At 42.3% G+C, this 22,491-nt stretch overlaps 1 protein-coding gene across 7 annotated transcripts in view; it reads left to right on the top strand.

The window, feature by feature from the left end:
- Window positions 1–4,303, top strand: part of CDK14 (cyclin dependent kinase 14) — a 592,881-nt gene extending 588,578 nt beyond the window's left edge. For all 7 annotated transcript variants that reach the window (XM_054495986.2, XM_063667603.1, XM_054495990.2 and 4 more), the window contains one exon: window positions 858–4,303. The gene's annotated coding sequence lies outside the window, so the exon portion shown is untranslated. The remainder of the gene's footprint in view (window positions 1–857) is intronic.
- The last annotated feature ends 18,188 nt before the right edge of the window (window positions 4,304–22,491 follow it).

Below are 22,491 nucleotides of genomic sequence, written 5' to 3'. Positions count from 1 at the left end.
GCTCTGTAGCTGGAGACATGAAGGCCTCACCAGGCCTTAGTGACCAGCAGCTTCTAAACTTAGCTAAGGAACTGGTTCTGGGACTCTAGTGCAGCTAATGAACTGATCCCTCAGCTATGTGCCTTGAACCTGAGAGTGTTTCCACCCATCCTGGCAAGGCATTCTTTTCCCATCTTGGAGACTCAATGAAAATGCTTAAGGGCCAACAGGAAGTATGGCAAGGGGCAGAGTGAAGCTTCCTTCTTTTTGCTTGAACCATTCACCCACAAGTTGTTATTGTTTTGAGCAGGCATTATTAGAAACACGTAGTCCTATACAGGATGTTGGGAAGAGGCTGCTAATTCAGGTCACACCGCCAATTTTCATTCTGCTGAAACTGAAATAATGATAATAGGCAACCAAGGAACTATATACAGCTGAATTTTTTTAAAAGCATGTATGTGATCCATTTTTCTATTTCATGTTCATAAAAAATGAACATAATGATATGTCCTTTTAATGGTCTGTATGATGCTACAGGCACTTAATTAAGACCAGTATTGCTACTAATGATTTAGGGAAGGAAATTTGCTGAATTTCTTTTTCTCTAAATATCCAAGAGGAAGATAGACCAATTCAATTGGTGGAGTTAAATGATTTTAAGAGAGGAAAGTGTAGTCAGAACATTTGTTTATCATATTAGAAGGATTTTTTTTTGGTTAAGGAGGCTATTCTGCTTCTTATTTATGTGTTTGGAGTGGCTGTGGGGAACATCAGTGGGCTCACTTTGGACTGACCAATTTTGATGTTTCATGTAATTTAGGAAAAATGAATGGTGTAGTTTTTTACATAACAATTTTCTATTCTCCTCCTTCCAGGATTAAGTTGTCATCATCCTGGGAAGAAAAAAAAAACATTAATGAAGAGGCCAATAATATGAAGGGAATCATGGATCAGTTTTCTTTCGCTCCCTGTGGTGGATTTCACTTACAAGAAAATTGAAGCTGGCAAGACCCTGTTTTCTCTGCAATTTATTTAAAACCTTGCACGCATTTGGATACCTTGTGATTTCCAAGAACTACGTGAAGATTAAGCTTTGCTTACTGATACATGGCATGTATTCTTTTCAGTCTTTTGTGTTTGATTTTGTTTGATTTCCCTCTGCAGCACAGCGTCTCTGTAAAGGTTTTTATGCTTTCACCAGCCATGTCTTAAATACATTAAGACAACACATTTGGTGTTCACACTTCTTCAGTAATGTCTGTACTTGAAAGCCACTGAGTGGCATGAAACAATGTGTGTTTTCTTTGAGAGCAGTGCACATTTTGCAACCACTAGGAAGGGAATTTTCTGCTAAAGCAAACCCCTGTTCTCTGACTTGACAACTTGGCCCCGGACTGTGGGGCCCCACCTGTTGCTTACCTTTTGAGGTAATTTTGCAAATGTGGTTTTTTTACTTGGAAATAACTGCACATTTATATATAGGATATTGGACTCTGCTTAGCATTTTCAAGCCACATAGCATGACTGTTTTTTGAATAGGTTGGAATTGAAAAAACAATTATCAAACATTAAGAACAAAGACAGGGATAAATTGCTTACATTTCAACCTCTGGAGATTGAGGTAACTTTTTGTGTCTGGATCTTGTCAACATCTTATTTTTTTCCATCCATTCTGTTACACTTTGTATTTTCTAACTGGAGAAAAGAGTGAGGAGCAGAATGTTTTAAATCTGATGCAAAAGAACTATATCTGCTGGATGATCCTTGAAAGCAATCTTGGCCTGTTAAGGCTTACAAAGTAAATTACAAAGTGATCCAGTTCAAAGTTTGCTTAGTTACAACAAAGCACCTTTAAAAAAAAATTACATTTTAAAAAAACATTCCAAGCCAATTGGAAGACATCATTGGGTTCCTTACTTTAAGACATCTCCTGGAATAACTGTTCAAATGCAGGTTTTAGAAACAATGCAGGAATCTTGCTTTAAAGATGGAAAAGGGAATGGTCCAGCTTCCCTTACTCAAGGAGTTGAGGGACCTTGGAGGATGAAGGTGAGTGTGTGACACTGGGGAAAAGTGGACCAGGCATGTCTTTTGCTTTGATCTGGAGGGAGGGCTGCATGATGCAGGCCGGCTCCCAGTGGGGCAGGCCTCACTGCAGAATGCCCAGTAGTACTGCGGCCAAGGGGACAGTTAGGAGACTTCATCTAAATCATGAAACCTAGCTCCTCTGCACACAAATTCCTATGGAAATACCTTTGTGTATAGTGTCTTACATTTTCCTATTAGTCAGAAAGAAGGAGAGAATGAGTGAGTGCTTGAAATGTGTCACACTGTTTTAGGATCAAGACTAGGAATTAGGAGCCAGGTTGACAAGGACTTTTTCTGAGAGTTTGGTGAGGGTAAAGCTTTTCTGTAATCAAGCTCAATACACCAAGGAAACTGGACCCAGAATTCCTAAACTTTAAAATGGTACTGTCTGCGGAGTGGAGTATGGATGGTTATGTCAAAGTCATAGTTCATCCTATCCAGATGTAGCATTCATTGTAAACTTTTAAGTGCTAAGCAAGGAATTATATGCTGATTGGTTTTAAAGAGAGCAGAAAACACCCAAGTGTAGAATGTCTACTGTTTGCTACCTAGAAATCTTTTCCATTCCTCTTTCATACATTCCAACCCACTGGAAGTCTTTAGAGGTATTTTGATTTAAAGTATACTTAAATTAGGATTTCTTAAAGAAAATATAGGGAGAAAACTTTACATGAATTAAAAATGGCCTTTCCTGTGATTTGTTTTGAATCATTCATTTGGAGAAGAGGCATGACTTGTATTTCACTAAGTTTAAAGCAAGAGCAACAGATAATTAAATGTTGCTTTTTAATAAGGTTTTTAACTTGAAAATTTGAAAATATTTAATGTTGAAAGACTTCAATTAGGGCTATTAGAGTTATATCTCCCTGTCGTAGGCAGCTTCTTCAGAGAAGTGAAATATAACATTACTCAGTGGAGGGAGAAATCTGTTTTGTTACAGAGACATACCTCTCAGAAGGTCAGGAGGTTTTGAGTACCCTATCCTTGCCACCCATACAGGAAATCCAAAGTTTGGTGTCTCTCTCTCTCTGTCTGTCTCTCTCTTTTCTCTCTCTCTCTCTCTCTTTCTCCCCGCAAACCCCTCTCACTCCCTCCCTCCCTCTCTCCTTCCCCTATTTGCAATCATGTTCTCCCTCTGCTTCTTTTCTCTTCTGCCCTCCTTGTGGACAGTCATGAAAATCAATTCAGACTGTGTTCATTAGCAGATTTATTATTCTATTGAGAAAGCACTGGAATGTTTTGTGAGATTATTTTTATATGAAGGAATAGCCTGAACTCAAACAGATGGTAAGAATAGTACAAACACCTTAGCACATCACTGCACACACAGTATTCTGAAAGGAGATTTGACACTTAATTCCCATTTTCTTAAAAGAACAGTTTTGTTGACTTAAAAATATGAGATACATAGGATGTGAAAAAAAAAATGTTTGCAGTACTCAGCAAAAAATAGGGTACATAAAGCAGGGTGGCTGTCCATCCACTGATTCTGGGGTGAGAAGCGATTTCTACCTCGCAAGAGTGATTAAAAAGTTTCCAGGAGCACCTCCAGGCTTGCAAAGAAAGTGAGGCCTCTTGGTATCCTTTCCTCAGTGTGTATATGACAGCCAAGTATAATCAATACCCTAGGTTGTGCGTCTATATGATACTCATCTGTGAATATTATTGGTTTTGTAATCTTTGTTATATAAGAGGATGTTTAGGCTGTATATACTGGGGTAGATTATTGCCTGCCCCCTATACATAGGAATATGCTGCATAATTGCGCATAACTTCCATCTCCCTTACTGGCTTGTAGGCAGAGGAAACTGTATATGTTACTGCCTTGTACTTTTCTCATACACCAAAAACACAAAAAAATGAATAAAATAAGCAATCTTCTATTCTCATTCCTTTTCCCACAGCAGCATATTTTAGAGGCACATACAAAACCTACATTCTCTAGTTGGGAGTGGATTTTTTAAATTTTCCTTTTATCTTTTATTTTTTTTTGTATGATGCACTGAGATGTGTACTTTCTAACAGGGGATTGGTACCTAAGAAATGTGGTAGCATTATTCAGAAAACTATTATACTTTCAAATGACACATAGTAAGGAGAATGGAATAATACATGTTGCATATTTGTTACCAGTTGTAATTTGTCTGTATTATGAAAGATGTAATGGTTTGTCAGCTGTCACTGTTGTTTTCTTGTAACATGATATGGAATAAAGTATAGCAGAATCTCCGTACATGTTCTAGGTACATCTTCTTGGTGGATGCCCAGTAAGAGCATATACCGTATCAAAGAAACATTGACTTAAAAACCTCTTGAACACAACCATTCTTACACAGTGAAATAAGAGAACAAATACACAATATGTGGGAAGGAGTGAGTTATCTGGAATGGTCCAGGAGTCTGTTAAGCCCTCCCCTTTCCTTGATTTGCTGTGCCAAATTTATGTAAAGGAGTAGAGGCTATGCGAAACAGATCCGCAAGCTGCAGGATCTTCACAGTTCCCCCAGCCCCTTCCTGATGTTCACACATGTCACATGTTCTGACCATCTCAGATGCATCTGGAGCCTTTCTGGTTCTGTTTAATGGCAGCCCTATTTATCTTTTATTGTCTCCTCTATTTTTTGCACATATTCAAAGACGGGGTGAGTAGGTTACCCTCCACTGAATACAAATCAAAGCTTCAGTGTACTGGTGTTCTGCAAGAAGCATGACTGTTCTTTCTGAACTGAGCTTACTTCCCTGAACACCACGTAGGGGGCATCTGCACCTGAAACTGCAGGGCATTCTTGGGGATCCCACGTCTGGATTGACAGTGCCAACCTGGGAGGCCAGTCCCTTTTCCATCATCACCTTTTCCTTCTTGTCAGATATGTCATAACCCCAAACAGGCCCCCATGATTTGATAAATTGCTAATAATGTTCATGGCAGGTATTTGGTGACTTAAAAGTGTTCACAGGCCAGGCGCAGTGGCTCACGCCTATAATCCCAGCAATTTGGGAGGCTGAGACGGGTGGATCATCTGAGGCCAGGAGTATGAGACCAGCCTGACCAACAAGGCAAAACCCCATCTCTACTAAAAATACAAAAATTAGCCGGGCATGGTGGCGGGCGCCTGTAATTCAGCTACTCGGGAGGCAGAGGCAGAGGTTGCAGTGAGCCGAGATAGCACCACTGCACTCCAGCCTGGGCAACAGAGAGACTCTGTCAAAAAAAAAAAAAAGTGTTTCACAAGTTCACGTTCCACGTTAAGAGGACCCCCAGGACTCCCAGCTTTCTTCTGGGCAGACCCTTACCCACCAGGAGTAGCTACCTGATGTTTTCCTTCCCCTCCTCTTCTCCTGTAACCTCTGTGAATTCAGTTTGTAAACCCTTCGCACAAAACCAAACATAGGTGTCCTCAGCCGATGCATATTTCTCTCCAGAAAAGCTCATGAGAGTGACCGCATCTTCATCCCCCAAGTGCTGCTTCTATTTCTCCTGAAGCAGTAAATCGTCTATACACAGGCAAATGCATTTCCAGACAGTTGCTGCCTCCACTACTGGATTCTGTAACGGGAGAGTGCATGGAGGCAGACATCACAGTACCCAAGGCAGAGATAATAGGCACATTTCTTAGTTAAATGGGAGCCATAAATCACCCTTGAAACTGATTAGAATTAATAGAAGTGTGAAAATAGTAACTTGTTCCGGGGAGTTGTTTCAAGGGAGCAAAATGTATGGCACTGTTTCACCTCCTAACAGCTACAGTAGCCTGTAGGCTCATTGTTGAGGTCACTCCCAGCAGCCTTGCAGCAAGCTCACATTTTAGAGATGTAATCACATCAGCTCTTAATAGAAGAAAGAAGGGGATGGAGGGTAGGTATCTACAAGAGGCCAAAGAAACAGCTTTGAGAAATATTTTTAACTTTTTTAATGTGGCAGTAGAAATGTCAAGCATCATCTCAGTTCCATAATTGCCCAATGTTCCTGTCTTTCAGCAGGGCCTATTCCAGCTCTGCCAGGTTGGAGGATGTGATGTGTGCTCACTGAGGCAAGCAGTTCGAGTCAGGAGGGCGGCACTCCTATAGTCGCTGTTGGCCTCCAGAGTAAAGAGAAACCAGAGGGGAAGGTGTTGGAGCAACCTTGTGCCACTGGGTTAACACGTACAGTTGCTGAATAATGGCGGGCATTGTAAATCTCTGCAATGAGAACCCCACAGTGGCCCAGCAGCCTGCTGCTACCAGTGGGTGGTGGCGTTATGGGCATTAGCTTTGAGAAGCTTATATAGCAGAGGGGGCTAGGATAAAGGACACAAATCAGGGAAAACTGACAAGATTAAAAAAAATCCAAGGCCTCGTATTTACTGTTCATCCCCCATGCTCTCGGTGTGCTATATTGTCTGCGTTGAGTCATGCTGAGAGAGAGCCAGGCACAATAATAGCTCAGAGCAGCCTTGCAGCCCCAGAGCCATCCTCTGCCAATGGTGCTGACTGTGCTAGTGGAGAATGGGATTCTGGTAGAGCTGTCTTTTTTTCTCCTTCCCTGTGAGACCACCAATAATTATGGAGGGCACGCTGCACAGATGGCGTAAGGGTTCCCCGTTGGGGTGTATCCTGAGAAGTGACCCAGCAGGGGTCCCTGCAAAGGTATGTGCTGCGTAGCCCCAGGTGTGCCTGCCTGAGAGATGCAGACAATGCCAGGGATACATGTTTGAAACAATGGTTCAAGGGTTTAGAGGTTAAAATGGAACTTAGCTTATAAATCATACTACAGTGAGAAACAATTAGTCTTTTGCCCCCTCTCCATCTTCAACCAAATCTCATTACTGGGTACCTTTCTTCTTCAAGAAAGGCTGTAATCCAATAAGAGTCCCTGGGAAAAGCAGGCCAGTCCTGCAACCATCTTGCTTAACATTTGGGAAATTCAGACCTTCGTGTATTTATTCCCTTAGCCCAGTGGTTCTTAGTCCTGACTCTCATTTGAATCACCAGAAAGTTTTAAAAAAACACCCCCACCCCAAACCATTCAAGAAATATTATGGGTAGGGGGTCTGCTTGGAGAAATCAACAGGTGATTCTATTGTGCAGCCAGCGTGAGAACTGCTAGACTCTTCCTTTCCTCCTGCCTGTCTGCTACTCTAGGGTGAGGGTCAGGAAACTGTTTCTATAAGGGCCAGATAGTGAATACTCTAGATTTTCCAGGCCACGCAGTCTCTTTCCCAGCTACTCACTTTGCTGCTGTAGTGTGAAAACAGCCATGCACAATACATACATGAATGAGCATGGATGTGTTCCAATACAGCTATTTGTGGACACTGAAATTTGGGTTTCATATAATTTTTACATGCCACAAAATATTGCTTTTCTTTTGATTTTTTTTCTTTTTTTATTATACTTTAAGTTTTAGGGTACATGTGCACAACGTGCAGTTTTGTTACATATGTATACATGTGCCATGTTGGTGTGCTGCACCCATTAACTCATCATTTACATTAGGTATATCTCCTAATGCTATCCCTCCCCCCTCCCCCCACCCCACAACAGGCCCCAGTGTGTGATGTTCCCCTTCCTGTGTCTATGTGTTCTCATTGTTCAATTCCCACCTATGAGTGAGAACATGTGGTGTTTGGTTTTTTGCCCTTGTGATAGTTTGCTGAGAATAATGGTTTCCAACTTCATCCATGTCCCTACAAAGGACATGAACTCATCATTTTTTATGGCTGCATAGTATTCCATGGTGTATATATGCCGCATTTTCTTAATCCAGTCTATCATTGTTGGACATTTGGGTTGGTTCCAAGTCTTTGCTATTGTGAATAGTGCTGCAATAAACATACATGTGCATGTGTCTTTATAGCAGCATGATTTATACTCCTTTGGGTATATACCCAGTAATGGGATGGCTAGGTCAAATGGGTAAGAGCTATTTAAAAATGTAAAAACTATTCTAAGCTCACATACCTCATTAAAAAAATGCAGTGGGCAGTAATTTGCCTGGGGGCTATAGTTTGCTTACCTTAGTTTATAATACAGCCTTAGTAATGGGGTAGACAAGAACCACCCCTAACATTTGCAGGACCCAGGGTAAAAGCAAAAATGAAGGCCCACATACCATATATCTAAATATTTAAAGATATACACCCAACTAACAAAAAAACTAAATCTATTCTATTCTCTTACTTTGACAAATATGCCTTTATTATGAACTTGAAGGCCAGATTCACGGTTAGATTCTTGGACTCCTCCAAGTTCCTCACCAAAATGTGGCAGTACAGAGGGAGCCAGTTCAGCTTGAGACTGACCCACTTCTTTTCACTTCCCATCCCCAGCTCCATCCACGATGTAAGGGGCCGCAAATGCGTGTGTGTGGGCATCCCAGCCCGCACATCCCCATTATCCATACCTTCAGCAAACAGCGCCTCCTTGGGCAGCCCTTGGGGATGAGGTACATGCCCTCAGGAGGGAGGTCTCAGGGAAGACTCCATTTGCAGAAAGTATTCCAGGGTCATGGACATCTGGAATATATGGAGAAGTGGGGGAGATAAGTTTCTGTTGGGCATGGCACTATGGATTCCTCATTCTGTAGAGAAGGGCTATGTCTACAGAAGGCTGTTTGATTATAGAAACCAAAACGGGGGACCCTCTTGCCTGGGTCTAAGTGCACTACTGGTGAGTGGTAGGAGCCTAAGAAATAGCTCCAGTGAGTTTTCAGGTCCCTTGTGGGTTTCTTTGTCTTACTCTACTCTAAACTCATTAAAACAAGCCTCATCATAATGTGAGGCACAGCCAAGGCAAGGGAACACAAATTTTTTCAGAACATCTTTTGAAATTAAAGGATCTGGCCTCCTGTCAGTCATGTACTGGAAGCAGCTGCTACCAGTTCACAAAAACCAGTTCTAAAATATTTAGGAATTTTGTAAGCCAGTCCTTAAATCATTGACAGCTTGGAATCAGATGGAAATATTTACACCACAGAAATTGGCAAACTGCAAATCATGTTTGGATTTTTTTGTTGTTGTTTTGAGAATAAGTTTCCAGCACACCACTACCTCTCAACCCCTCTCTTTCCAGCCTCATCTCCTGTGCCTCCATGTGCACATCCTCTGCCCTCACCATGCCGAAGTTCCCACAGATCCCTGGATGTTCCAGGCCTTCTCATGCTGCTGTTCGTTTGCACACACTGTTCTCTCTGATTGGAAAACCCTTTCCTGTTTTTTGATTAAATTCCTATTGATCCTTTTAAGACCTTTTTCAAAAATTATCTCTGCTGTAAAACATTCCAGAACTCCTCTGAAACAGTTTCTTCCTCTTCCGTGTCCCCACATCACTTTCAAAATAGTACCATACAGGTCTTATTTTCAATCTCTGTATCCTCAAGCCTAAAAATGGTGACCAAGGTGTAGTAGATGTTTAGCCATTTTAAAACAAATTAATCAATTATTAAAAGATAATGCAGATTAAATAAGAGTGAAATGGAAATTTTTTTCTTTCTTTCTAAGAAAGAACCCTTTCTTAGAAAGGGTTTGGTTGAAAGACTTCAAACAATGTGAGTATACTATATGTATACCACATGTAATGATATGGGATTATATGCAAGGCAGGGCCTGGCTCTATGGGAGAAACCAAAGAGGAAAGATGTCTGCATATCCTCGCAGGAGCTCATGATGCACAGAGGCAGTGATTCCTACACCTGGTTGACTATCAGAATGGCCTGGGGAGCTTTCTAAACATTCCTGCTGAATCGCAGTGGCTAAGGCTGCAGCCCAAGTGTATATACACTTCAGATTTTCCTCAAGTGATCTTCTGTAGGGACCCCATATGGAAGTTTAAATACATAACCTCCTAAGTGGTCTGTTTGCCTCCATCTCTGTCCTCCCTCTGTCCTCTCCACCTGAAGACTATTCCAATTGCAAATCACTTGTGCTGCATTCCTGCTTCAAACTTTCAGTGGCTCCTTCTATCCCCTATAGTGAGTTCCAAGCTCTGTGTAATGGCATTAAGCCCTCCACCTCGCTCTCACCATCTCCCCTTCCTTTCTCTCCATTTTCATGTCCTCTCCCTGCCTCTCTGTCTTCTAGCCTCAGGGAATGCTGGGTAGTTTCCACTCTTTTGCTTAGCTTATACTTACCTTCTAGCCAGGATTCCTTCTCCTCCCTCCTCAGGTGGTCACATCCCACTGCTGCTTTAAGACTCATCTTTTGCATCACCTCCTCCACGAAGCCTTTGCTGACAAGGCCCCTTCCACTGAGTAGCTGACCTTTTTCTCCATTTTTCCCTCCATCATTCATAGAATTTAACAGAGCCTACCTAAGTTTTTTTCTCCTGGACTAGACCAGCTAGACCACACTGCACAGCCCCCCTTACAGGTGGATGTGGCCAGGTGGCTGAGTTCTGATGCATGGAATATGAACAGAAGTGAGTGCAGCATTCCAGGCCTGGCCTATGAAGCATTCGTCACATAATTCCCGTACTCTTTTCCTTTCGCACCAACTCCACGCAGGTGAACATGGAAGTCACATGTCTAAGAAGATGGAGCCACAGTATGGAAGAATTACCGTTTGGAATTCAGCCACATTATAATCTTGAAGGGAATTCATATTAGCAGGACATAAACTTCCATTGTAGATTAACTGTTAAAAAAACTTTAAAAGTTATTCTACACTAATGTATTCAACAAATGATTATTGAGTACCTACCACATGTCTGGGGTGTTCTGGGTGCTGGAGATATGATGGTGAACAACTCACAGTGGAAAAGAGAATTTTTAAAAAATACAATGCATAATTTCAAGTCGTAAGAGCTGTAAAAAAATGGAGTATTTCTACCATTCACTTTTTTTTTTTTTTTTGAGACAGGGTCTCACTCTCACCCAGGCTGGAGTACAGTAGCAGGATAATGGCTCACCACACCCTCCACCTCCCGGGCTCAAGCGATTCTCCCACTTCAGCCTCCCGAGTAGCTGGAACTAGAGGCACTCACCACTATGCCCAGCTAATTTATGTACTTTTTGTAGAGACTGGGTTTTGCCAGTTGCCCAGGCTGGTCTCAAACTCCTGGGCTCAAGCAATCCACCCACGTCGGCCTCCCAAAGTGCTGGGATTACAGAGGTTAGCCATCACGCCTAACCAACACTTTTAAAATTTGATTATAGCTACCTTTTATGTGCCTGCACACTAGAATCTGAGATTTTGAGGGAGAGTAGTGGATATTTTCATCTTTGTAACTATAGTTCAATAAATGTTGATTAAATGAATGAAGTTACAAGGTGTAATGTGGCAGGGACAGTGAAACATAGTGCAAAGGGAGAAGAAAAAAAGAGGATATTCCTTCTAGCTGAAACTAACTAGGAAGGCTTCATGGAGGATAATGGCATCTAAGCTGAGCTTTGGAAACTGATTACCATTTTAACACATACCTTACTGAAGTAGGGGAGAACATTACACTAGGATAAAGGAAGAACACAAAAAAGACATAAATATGAGAAATGCAGGGTGTTTGGGGACATCGAGGCACCCTGCTTCAGCTGGTGCATAAGGTGTGTGAGAGGGACCAGTGAGGAATAAAACTGGGCCATGGAGAACCTAGGATCTAGACTCTAAAATGTTTGAATTTCACCCTGGATCGTCAAACAAAGAAATGATGTAATCTAGCCTCTGCTTTGGGACAAATCACTTTGGCCTAGGTTGCTTACCATTTTTCACTTCACCAAGCATCTGTTAAGTGCCTTCAATGTGTTAGACATTGAGCTAGGCACTACAGGTCATAAACTGGTGAGACACTGCCCTTCCCTCACAGTCTAGTTGGGGAAGACAACTATGTAGACACAATTTCAATGCAACAAATATGCAAATACAATTTACAGAAGTAGTGCAGAAAAAGGTATGATATTTTGCTTTGGTTCTGGGGCAGAGGTGGGAGTGGGGAGAGTGTCTTGGAAGGACACATGTGAGTTTTCCAGAGAACATGGGCAGGCTTTCCAGACAGAGGAGTAAATGCAAGCACACAGGGGGAGGAGACACCATGTATGCCCATCACGTTAATTTGACCCTGATTCCAAGATTGCACAGTAAAAACATCAGTGTTCCAAATTTTCTCTATCAAATCTATTAATAAATAGTATAATTCAAGTTATCACTCAACTTTGAAATAACAAACACCTCCAAGGGAATTCTGCACACTCCTTCTTCAGAGCTTGACCTCCTCCCCATCATTTCCCCAGAGCAGGGCTTTTCTGATCCCCTTCACGACCCGGAGCTCCCTAAGGAAGTAAGACACCTAGTCTTGCTCATCTCATTTCTGCAGCTTGTATGGCCCAGTTCAAGGGTTCACTAGATATTTGAGGTACGAAGAGATCCACTTTATGCACACAAAAAGCACATAAAGAGGAACCTATTGACAAGTGAGTTTTCCATGTGTTCACAGAGCAAAACAAAATATGAAATTCCCAAGTCTTTCCCATTTTCTGTGAAGTAGTGGAAGATGTATTGAATGAATGCACCTCTGATATGAATGCCACAATGACAATATGTGTTCTGATATGTTTTAATAAGGCCCCAAAGGAAAGCCACACCTTGGGAGAGGTAGGCTGAATTAACCTTCAGTGTCTATGTCTATTTTCTGCTAAGTGTACTAGATAATTCACAGTAGGTTGAAGAAAGCCTTATTTTTTTTCCTGTTGTTGGTCATTAATTTTAGATGAGGTTGCATGCTTTCAATTGTTGCCAAAATTGAGAGCCCAATACAAAAGTCATTTAAGGATCCTCATACTGCTCATTCTATATTATTTAAGATTAAAGTTTTATTCATAACTTTATTATTGCAGTCATATTTTTGGTCATCTCATTCTGTGAGCGAGTTAACAGACCCTGAGAGTACAGATAAGTCCTGACTGAAATGTTGTCGCCTTTCCACAGAGGTCATCAGCTGCGTCTGAGGTCCTGACTGTCGTTAGCTGATTGGTTGGGAGGGAGGGTTCACTGGGAAGCCTGGAGCTTGTGCTACCATCTAAGCCTACATTTAGGTCTGAAAGATGAAGTAACATTTCCAAGATCACAATATTATAAGTGATAAAGTTGAGGCCTGAGTCCAATCATTTTTACGGTTAGGCTGAACCCTAGAAGTGCAATGCAAACGCTGCTACTCCAGTTGCAAAGTAAATCTTTGAGCTAATGTCTTCCCTGTTTTTGATGACCTCAGCGTGATATTTAAACTCTGTGACAGACTATGAATGGGCACCCTTGTGCTGGTGGCTCTAACTCAGGAAATTATCTGTCCTTAATGGGATCACTTCAAGCCTCCAGATCTTATTAGAACTGTAATTTTTTTCAGCAAGGACTCCACATTTAACAACAACAACAAAAAGTTCCAAGCAGCAATTTCTGGAAGTCATAACAATGACTTAGGCTGGTGCATAATGTGTGTGAGAGGGACCAGTGAAGAATAAAACTGGGCCATGGAGACCCTAGGACCTAGACTCTAAAATGTGTGAATTTCACCCTGTATCATCAAAGAAATGACATAATCTAGCCTCTGCTTTGGGACCAATCACTTTTAGTTCTCCATCACACTGAAAGCAACTCTCTGCCTGGTGCAGTGACTCATGCCTGTAATCCCAGAACTTTAGGAGGCCAAGGTGGGAGGATTGCTTGAGGTCAGGAGTTCAAGACCAGCCTGGCCAGTATAGTGAAACCTGGCCAACATAGCGAAACCTGTCTCTACCAAAAATACAAAAATTACCCAGGTGTGGTGGTGCACACCTGTAATCCTAGCTACTCAGGAGGCTGAGGCAGAAGAATTGCTTGAACCTGGGAGGCGGAGGTTGCAGTGAGCTGAGATTGCACCACTGCACTCCAGTCTGGGCAAAAGAGGGAAACTCTGTCTCAAAAAAGAAAGAAAAGAAAAGAAAAAAAGCAAGTTTCTGCCCATCCTCCTTGCTGGTGAGGACAGGGGATGGCTCTAGCTGAGCAGTCTTGCTGAATCCTAGGGAGGAGCAGCAGAGAGCACTAGACATGTAACTTCCCCACAGTCTCAGGACTCAGGGGTTGGGCAGCACTGCCTTTAATGAAGGGCAGTTAGTGGCCCTGCCCAGGCCCTGTGCTTAGAGAGCCCTGATCTAGCCCTCCTCTGCCTGTCCCTCCGCATGGTGTGAGGAGTCTGAAGGGCAAGGGTATGGGCCCTCTACAAACTGCAGATAGGGTCTGTATGGGCCTCTTCCCTGTTCTCCTGAAGGTAGACCATGACTGCCTCTATGAGCACCTCTACGCCTGAGGAGTGGATAAGGCGCACCTGTTTGCATAGGCTGGAAACAGAGCTTGGATGCGTGAACTGGGGCATCCTGCAGGTCCCCCACAGTTCAGGGAGGATCTGGGGATGGGATGAGAAGGGGCCTCCACATGTGGTCTTGGGAGGTACAAATGTGCTAGAGTGGACATTGGGGGTTATTGAGAGGAAATCCCAGGGTGAACTAGACTAGAGTACCCAAAAGAGATTAGCAGAGCTGAAAAGGTTATTAGGGACTAGCCTTGAGGTTTGGTGTCAACAATTTCATGTGATGATGTTTCATGTGAAAACAGAAGTAGAAAACCAGGGAAGAGGAGAGAAAAAGTGAGAAACAGAGTAGTCCAGATGAAGTCTGCAGATGTCAACCAACACTTACAACTGGTGAATTTGCACAGCAACCTGTGATACCATCTTACTAAAGAACTCTGAGAATCGCCATTCACACAGAACAAAATGTGAGTGGTGCTTCCTTGTTCTAAATATTGTGGAATAATATTTGCTATTATTACTGCTATTGCTATATAATAAATTGCTATATTTATTGCAATATAATAAATTCTCCCAACGTTTAATGTCTTGCAATGACAACCATTTTATGATCTCTCACACTTCCTATAGCTCGAGAGTTCAGGAGCAGTTCAGCTGGTGGTTGTAGGTTACAGTTGCTCAGTGTAGCTGCAATCAGATGGTGGCTGGGATTGGGTCATCTTTAAGGCTTTGTTATTGGCATATCTGGTACCAGAGTTGGGAAGACTCAAAGAATTGAGAGCTGAAACACCTGGAGTGGAACACCTCTAAATTAATATGGTCTTTCCACGAGGTCTCTTAAGCATCATGGTTTCAAGTTAGCTGGACACCTTACATGCACCAAGAGAACAAGACAGCCAGGTGGAAGCTGTACTTCAGGGGTCCCCAACCCCCAGAGCTGTGGACCTATAATGGTCCGTGGCCTGTTAGGAACCGGGCTGCACAGCAGGAGGTGAGTGGTTGGCAAGTGAGTCTTACCACCTGAGCATCACCACCTATCAGATCAGCAGCAGTATTAGATTCTCATAGGAGCACGAACCCCATTGTGAACTGCACATGTGAGGGATCTAGGTTGCACACTTCTTATGAGAATCTAATGCCTGATGATCTGAGGTGGGACAGTTTCATCCTGAAACCACCCCCTGGCCCTTATCCATGGAAATATTGTCTTCCATGAAACTGGTCCCTTGTATCAAAAAGCTTGGGGACCGCTGCTGTATTAACCTGGCATTCCATTTGGTAGAAATGCATCACTAAGGCCAGCCTATATTTAATGAAAGAGAATTGGACTCCACATTTTGATAGAAGGAGTCTCAAAGAACTGTGGACACATTCTAAAATCATAACAATCTGCCCTCTGATGCAAGTTATTTATGTTGATTCCATATGCAAAATACACTCACCGACCCCCCTCCTAAGAGCCATAGATATCTCAGCTGTTACAGCCCCAGTCTCAGGGTCAAGGGCCAGTAGCTCATCATCTGAATCAGGTTCAGGTGCTGCAGCTGACACTCTTCAGCTTCAGATCCTCATTTACAGCTTCTTGAGGACTGCTTCTGATCTCAAGATCTGTGAACTAAAGTGACAAGTTGTTTGCCTTCCACAAACCCAGCATATTTTGCTGGGCTAGACATAGGACAGTCACTATAGACATTTCAAAAACAGAACACATATGGTAATCAGTAGTCCACAGCAGCTCTGAAATCCAGCCAGGAACAGGTTGCCAGTTCCTTGATTACAGCTCAGTAATCTCTCTAGGAATGATTATCCCCGGCTCTTGGCTCCATTCTCTAGGCTATTGGTTTCTCCCTCTGAATTATCGTTCCTGTCCTATTAAATGTTCCCCATCTTTATGGCTGAGTGGTTTTCTCAGTCCGCTTCTTTCCCGTAGAATTTCAGAGGTCCAAAAGCCTCTTTTCATTTTGTACTACCTCTGCCTCTTTTAGTATAAATTGGCAATATTTTCATTAGTACACATCTCTTTAAAACTCTGTGTGTTTCTTATAAATCTAACTGGGATTCACTTGTAACCTCAATGAGATAAACTTTTTTCTACTTTATGCTTTTCTCTGGCTATTGTGGTATTTTGCCCTTAAGATTCTTGGAAGCATTTTTGTTTAGTAGAGATGGCTGAGAGGGATGCCCTTACAATCTTTAAGGGGATCTTTGACTGTTTGAAAAAAAGCCCATGAAGTACTTCCTTAAATCTCTCTGAGTCTTAACAAAGGATTCTAGAGTTACACTGTTGCCTTCATCTTTAAATGAAAATTATGCATTATAACGTTAGCCTCATTTGCCATATGGAAAGGATAAGACTAAGAAATAGTTGTATTCTTTGGAAACCAACAGTCCTGGCTCTTTTATATTTAACAATTTTCTTCCTTACTTCATCCCTCTGCTCTCATATTTTACTATGGGCAGCTAGAAGAACCAGGCAGCACCTTCAACATTCTGCCTAGAAATGTCCTTACTAGATTGTGGTATACTTACTAGATCCTTAGGTATATTTTCTGTTTTCAGTGCTACCACAGTATCTAGAGGATATTGCCAGGCATTCTACTACCTCATAACCAGGGCCCCCTTTCCTCTAGCTGCTGATACATTTTGCTCACTTTTCTTTCATCTTTTACTGACAGCCTCTTCAAACCTCTTTCCATTTCCACCCTCCACTCAGGCCCCAAACCACTGTCACATGTTTTAAGTTTTGTTATACCAATACCTCACATCTATCTATTGTTGTGAAACAAATCACCCTCAAAATCGGTGACTGACCTAAAAATAAACAACTTAAAAAAATGTTTCATGGTTCCTGCAAATACAGTATTCTGGATCAGCTTGTCTGGGAGGGTCTGGCATAAGAACTCTTGACATCAGATGATTCTGGGATTGAGATCCACTCAAAGGCTTCTTCACTCCCATATCTGGCACTTGCATGGGGAAGGCTTGAATAGCTGGGGCTATTCAACTACTGGATCTCTTTTGGCATCTTTCTGATTGTCTGTATGGTCTCTCTCTCTCTCTCTATCTCTGTTGGCTCTAGCACATGGTTTCCATGTGCCAAAGGAGTATACCTCAAGGGAGAGAGCACCAGGCAGAAGCTTATCTTTTGTGAACTAGCTTTGAAAGCCACACAGAGTCACTTCTGCTACCTTTGCAAAATGAGAAGCAAATTGCTAAGGCCAGCCCAATATTTAAAGGGAGGGCAACTAGACTCCACCTCTTGATGGGAAGTGTTTCCAAGAATTTTCAGACATGTGTTAAAATCATCACACCTCTGGCGTTGAATGACACAGAGACCCCATCCTAATACATGTGTGCCTGCCAATCAGGAAGAGTTTGGTAGAAAATCCCAGACTGGGATATTCTTGGAATTCTGGGAGTTAGGTCTCCTGATTTTAAAATTACCTGCAACTGAATGTTATCCCTTGTAATCACTTGGGAAACCTTTGTCTACCCTACTGCTTTTGAATCCAGAGGTGATAACTGCCCAGAGTCCCATTTGCCTCACAGGAAACCACGTGTTACGTAGAGGAGTGATGCTGTCTGTCACTCATTAGCTTCCTGCTTCCCAAAGCCAGGCAGCAACTGTCCCAAAGGAAAAATAATCTGCATCAAGTAGCCAACAAGCACTCTCTCCATCTCTAGTCTCACTAAGACTTGCTAATGCTTGGATTTGACTTAGCCTAGGTAAGTAGCTTTTTAATACTAATTTTTAAAAACCCTGCTGTGCCAAAGAATTAAATAAGCAGTCATCTAGTTTTAAATGTTTCACAAGGAACTAAAATAATACCTTTTGGGACAGGCAATCAAGTTTTCCACCCTACCTCATCCAAGGCAAAAAGAACTCTCTTGTCTACAAGGTTTTGATTGTGTAGAATGTAAGTTTTGTGGCCATAGCTAGGACAGTATACAGTCAATTTTCTAAATGTAAAGAAATGCTTGGGGAACAGGGATTTTTATTCACAGGCTAACATGAAAATGTGTATGTGGGTATGGGAGCTGGTGCAAGGAAGTGAGATATTCAACCCTTGGAGATGACAGGAGTCCCCTTTTCTGTATTTAGACTACGTCTCCGCAGTTCATGAAAATACATGGCTTGTTCTTTTCCCCTTTAAACTATTCTCTCTCTGACCTTCCTTTCCCCCAGCTTTATTAGTTTATTTTTTAAAATAACTGAGTCACATGTGATTCATTTCTAAAGCTTAAGACTTATGCTCAAACACAAATCCCATTGTTCATCTCCTTAGGGAGAGTGAGCTACTCCAGAAGAAAAAAGTAGAGATTTTGTATATGTTTTTGATTCTGTGAATTTATATTAAAATAAATTGTGCAGAAAATGTGACAGACCTTTGAGTAATCTGAAGGTACTGTATTATGGACCAGAAGGGAAATGACTGAAATACACAAAGCTTTGGAGGGACCTGGAGGAGAGATTTACAAAGTTTTTTGCCTAATGTTCTTGTCGTTTTGAATGCTGAGAATGCATCTATTGTTCCAGGGGACTCCTGCAACGCCACCTTGTTCACTTTCTCTTCCCCATTGTTAATGAGTTTTGTTTGGAGCCTATGTGGTTTTAATAGAGACTCAGCTAAGGTAAGCTTCGGAGATCATTTGTTTGGTATAGAGTAAGATGAGTGGGGAAAAAGCAGGAGGGAGGGGTTGGAAGGACAGTAGGCTCTGATGACAAAATATCACATGGAATCAGATCAACTTCCAGCTTTTAGCCTCTTAGTTTTAATCACATCTTTCCTTCCTGTGTATCAACAATATTGCTGCCAAAACCCTACAGCTAAGAGTGACATAAACATTCAAATCTCCCAGAGACAGATGGTAACATAAATCTCCATTGTTGCTTTCTTAGAGGATTCCTAGCCTATTGCCATGTGTGGTGAATGGGACATTAGAGGTAGCTATTTCCCACAAGAGCGCTTTTTAGATTCACCTTCAGCAAGTAAAGATGCTTCATTGTTTCGGGGGAATTTTGCTGGCTAAAATCCTAGGGATTACAACAGCAAGAGAAAGCTAATGCTTGAATGAAAGTCATCAGTTAGCAACTCCACAACTTCCTTTCTGTTTGGGCTCCCAGAATAACAGATGAGGTTGTTACAAACACTGGCCACCCTCTACCCAAAAAGTCTGTCATGATTATACAGACTGGTCAGGCTAACAGGTTGCTTTAATCATAGTGAGGGAAAAATGAATGGCCAAGCCCTGTTTTGTTTTGGTTGAAATAGAGTCTCACTCTGTCACCCAAGCTGGAGTGCATTGGCACAATTATAGCTCACTGCAGCCTCGAACTCTGGGGTCAAAGCAATCCTCCCACCTCAGCCTCTCAAGTAGCTGGGACCACAGGTGCATGCCACAACATATGACTATTTTTTTAATTTTTTGTAGAGATGAGGGTCTCCCTATATTGCCCAGGCTGATCTCAAACTCCTGGGCTGTACTAATCCACCTGCCTGGGCCTCCCAAAGTGCTAGGATTTCAGGTGTGAGCCAACACACTTGAACTAAGCGCTGTTTTTGATCAGAAAATCTCAAACATATTTGAATCTGCAATCATGCACTTAACCAGAATATGGCCTTTTGCTGAATTTGCCTTACTTTAAAGTCTCATTTGTTCTGGTCTATGACAACCTTAGTCAAGGCTGACTGATCTTCACTAAATACATTGCAGCCTTAACACATTTTTGGATATACTTAGATATTAGTCCCCTCTATCTGCAAATATGCCTTTGTTTGATTTTAGAAATCCAAATTTGCATATCTTCAGGTATTAATTATGGCTTTCATGGCAATCTGCATGACAGGAGGGGTCACTGAGTGTGTCATTACTCTGAAGGGGATACCTGGTCCCTGGGATGTTCACATCTGTCTTGAGTGCCAGGGCAGAGCAAAATGAGCCCACATCAGTCTTAGGAGAGAGAACAGAGGAAATGTGAAACAGCCAGTTTAAGAATCATACTGAAAACAGTAAGACAGAATAGAGACTTGACATTTCATGAGACACATGGTACTGAGAAACAAAGATCTAGCTTCAGAAGATGAGATGGAGTCCATAATCTCTGGTTAAAATCTCTTCCTCCATGAACATAAATGTTAAAACAAGCAACTTCTCACTGCCAAGGAACTCCAGCGGAATTTAAACACATCCAAAGAAGGATGTATTTAAGGAAGTACCCTAGCACAAAGATGTACCTAGCATGCAGAATCCTTTGTTTAGAAAGATAATTGAAGCTTTCTACAGATTAAACCAATTAAAACAAAGCACCTGTGTCTCACAGAATACCTCGAGTACTGTAATGGGTAATTCTCAGGGTTTACTCAGCTCTGAACTTGATTGAACATGAGCGTCAGTATTTCCACTGCCTCTATGAAACCCAGGCCCTCAACATTTCCACCTGAACAGCTCAAGTTGTTCTTCCTGCCACTCACTCATCACCCTCCTAATCTTGCTCCATGATGAAGCTGAGGGAATCCGCAGAAGCCCTCACCTGCTGTACACGCTCCACTGGTTTCTCCTGCATTGGGGATCAGTCCATACCAGGCACCAGGGCCCTTCCTGACAGCACGCACCTCCTCTCTCTTGCTCCCCAGCTTGGAATTCAGTGCTTCCACCAGCCTGAGCACTGGCCTATTCTTTCTCTTACCTAGAGGCCTTTGTTGGGTACCCTCAACACTTCACTACACCACAATTCATACTCCATCTTGTAACTGTCTCCTCTGCACAATTCGAAGCTCTGCTTGCTCTACAGCAACATAGGGTCTGGAAATGACAAAGATGTGTCTCTCAGCTACATCCTGAGTTGTGGGGTTTTTTGTTTTGTTTTACTAGCTATTGCTTGTTTTTAAACTATATTTTCACAAGATTTGTGACACACATACAGAAATGGGTTTTTTAATATTACTGTTTATATAAAGGATAATCATGTAAACAAACCAGAGACTGAGAGGTGATTTTTCCCATTTCACCCTTCATTCCTTCTTTGTTCATTCCACAAGCCTTCTATGTGCAAGGCACTGTGTACATAAGGAATGTTTGGGAGAGAAACAACCACCTGCAGCCACACTGTTTTATGGCCCTCTGCTTCAGGATTTTGTTTCTCCTACCTTCTAACTTATGTCCTTGTGCACATTTATTCGTTTACTTAAGAAACGTTTGTCAAGAACCAACTCTGAACTAGGACCTACGATGGGCATTGAGAACTCAGTGATAAACAGAAGTTGTCTCAGCCTCTGTTTCCATGAAATTTGAAGTCCAATGGCGAGGACAGGCAGTATCAAACTGTCCCATAACTATACAATCAAACTGCAATTACTGCAACAAAGGAAAAAAGAGGGTACAATGAGAAGATACAGCAGGGGGGCTGACCTGGGGACTTAGGAAATGTTTCCTTCAAGAAGTAACTTTTTCACCGAGATCTGAGGTTAGAGGAAGAGAAGGAGCAGGTGAATTGGAAGAAGCCAGTTTTGGAAGTGGAATGGGCTGGGGATCTGTGCTGGTGAAGCGGAGAGTTGGGCAGGGACCAGGGAAATTCAGGTCATATTAAGACTTTTAAAGAATGTGAAGAATGGATGTGATCTGCTCAGATTGAGATTTCTTAGTTACCATCCACTAGATTGTAGGTTCTTCATGTCCTGAGGCTGCATCAAACTCCAGCAGAGGGTTTTGAATGCAGTTGGTGCTAAACTGATACTGCTTGAGCAAGGGGAAAGGATGTCAGTGCTGTGACCATGCACTGGGATGTTAATGGTGACCTGTCTACTTCAGTGGATACTTGTACCTCCAAACCAGGAGATGCTGCCAGAATCCACAGTGTTTTCCCCTAGGCCATGCAGATCAGAAGTGAAGGTGCCAGGACACTTTCTTTTTTGTTTTTCTTTTTGAGACAGGGTCTCGCTGTCACCCAGGCAGCATGCAGTGGTATAATCTCAGTTTACAGCAACCTCCACTTCCTGGGACTTAAGCAATCCTCCAGCCTCAGCCTCCCGAGTAGCTGGGACCACAGGTGCGAGCCGCCACACCCAGCTAATTTATTTTATTTTATTTTTTTACTTTTTGTAAAAACAATGTTTCACCATGTAGCCCAGGCTGGTCTCAAACTCCTGAGCTCAAAGCAATCCACCTGCCTCAGCC

This window comes from Pongo pygmaeus, chromosome 6 (assembly GCF_028885625.2).
Source record: "Pongo pygmaeus isolate AG05252 chromosome 6, NHGRI_mPonPyg2-v2.0_pri, whole genome shotgun sequence".
NCBI lineage: Eukaryota > Metazoa > Chordata > Mammalia > Primates > Hominidae > Pongo > Pongo pygmaeus.
Note: the sequence above shows the minus strand (reverse complement) of the source record. Positions and strands in the feature narration are given on the sequence as shown.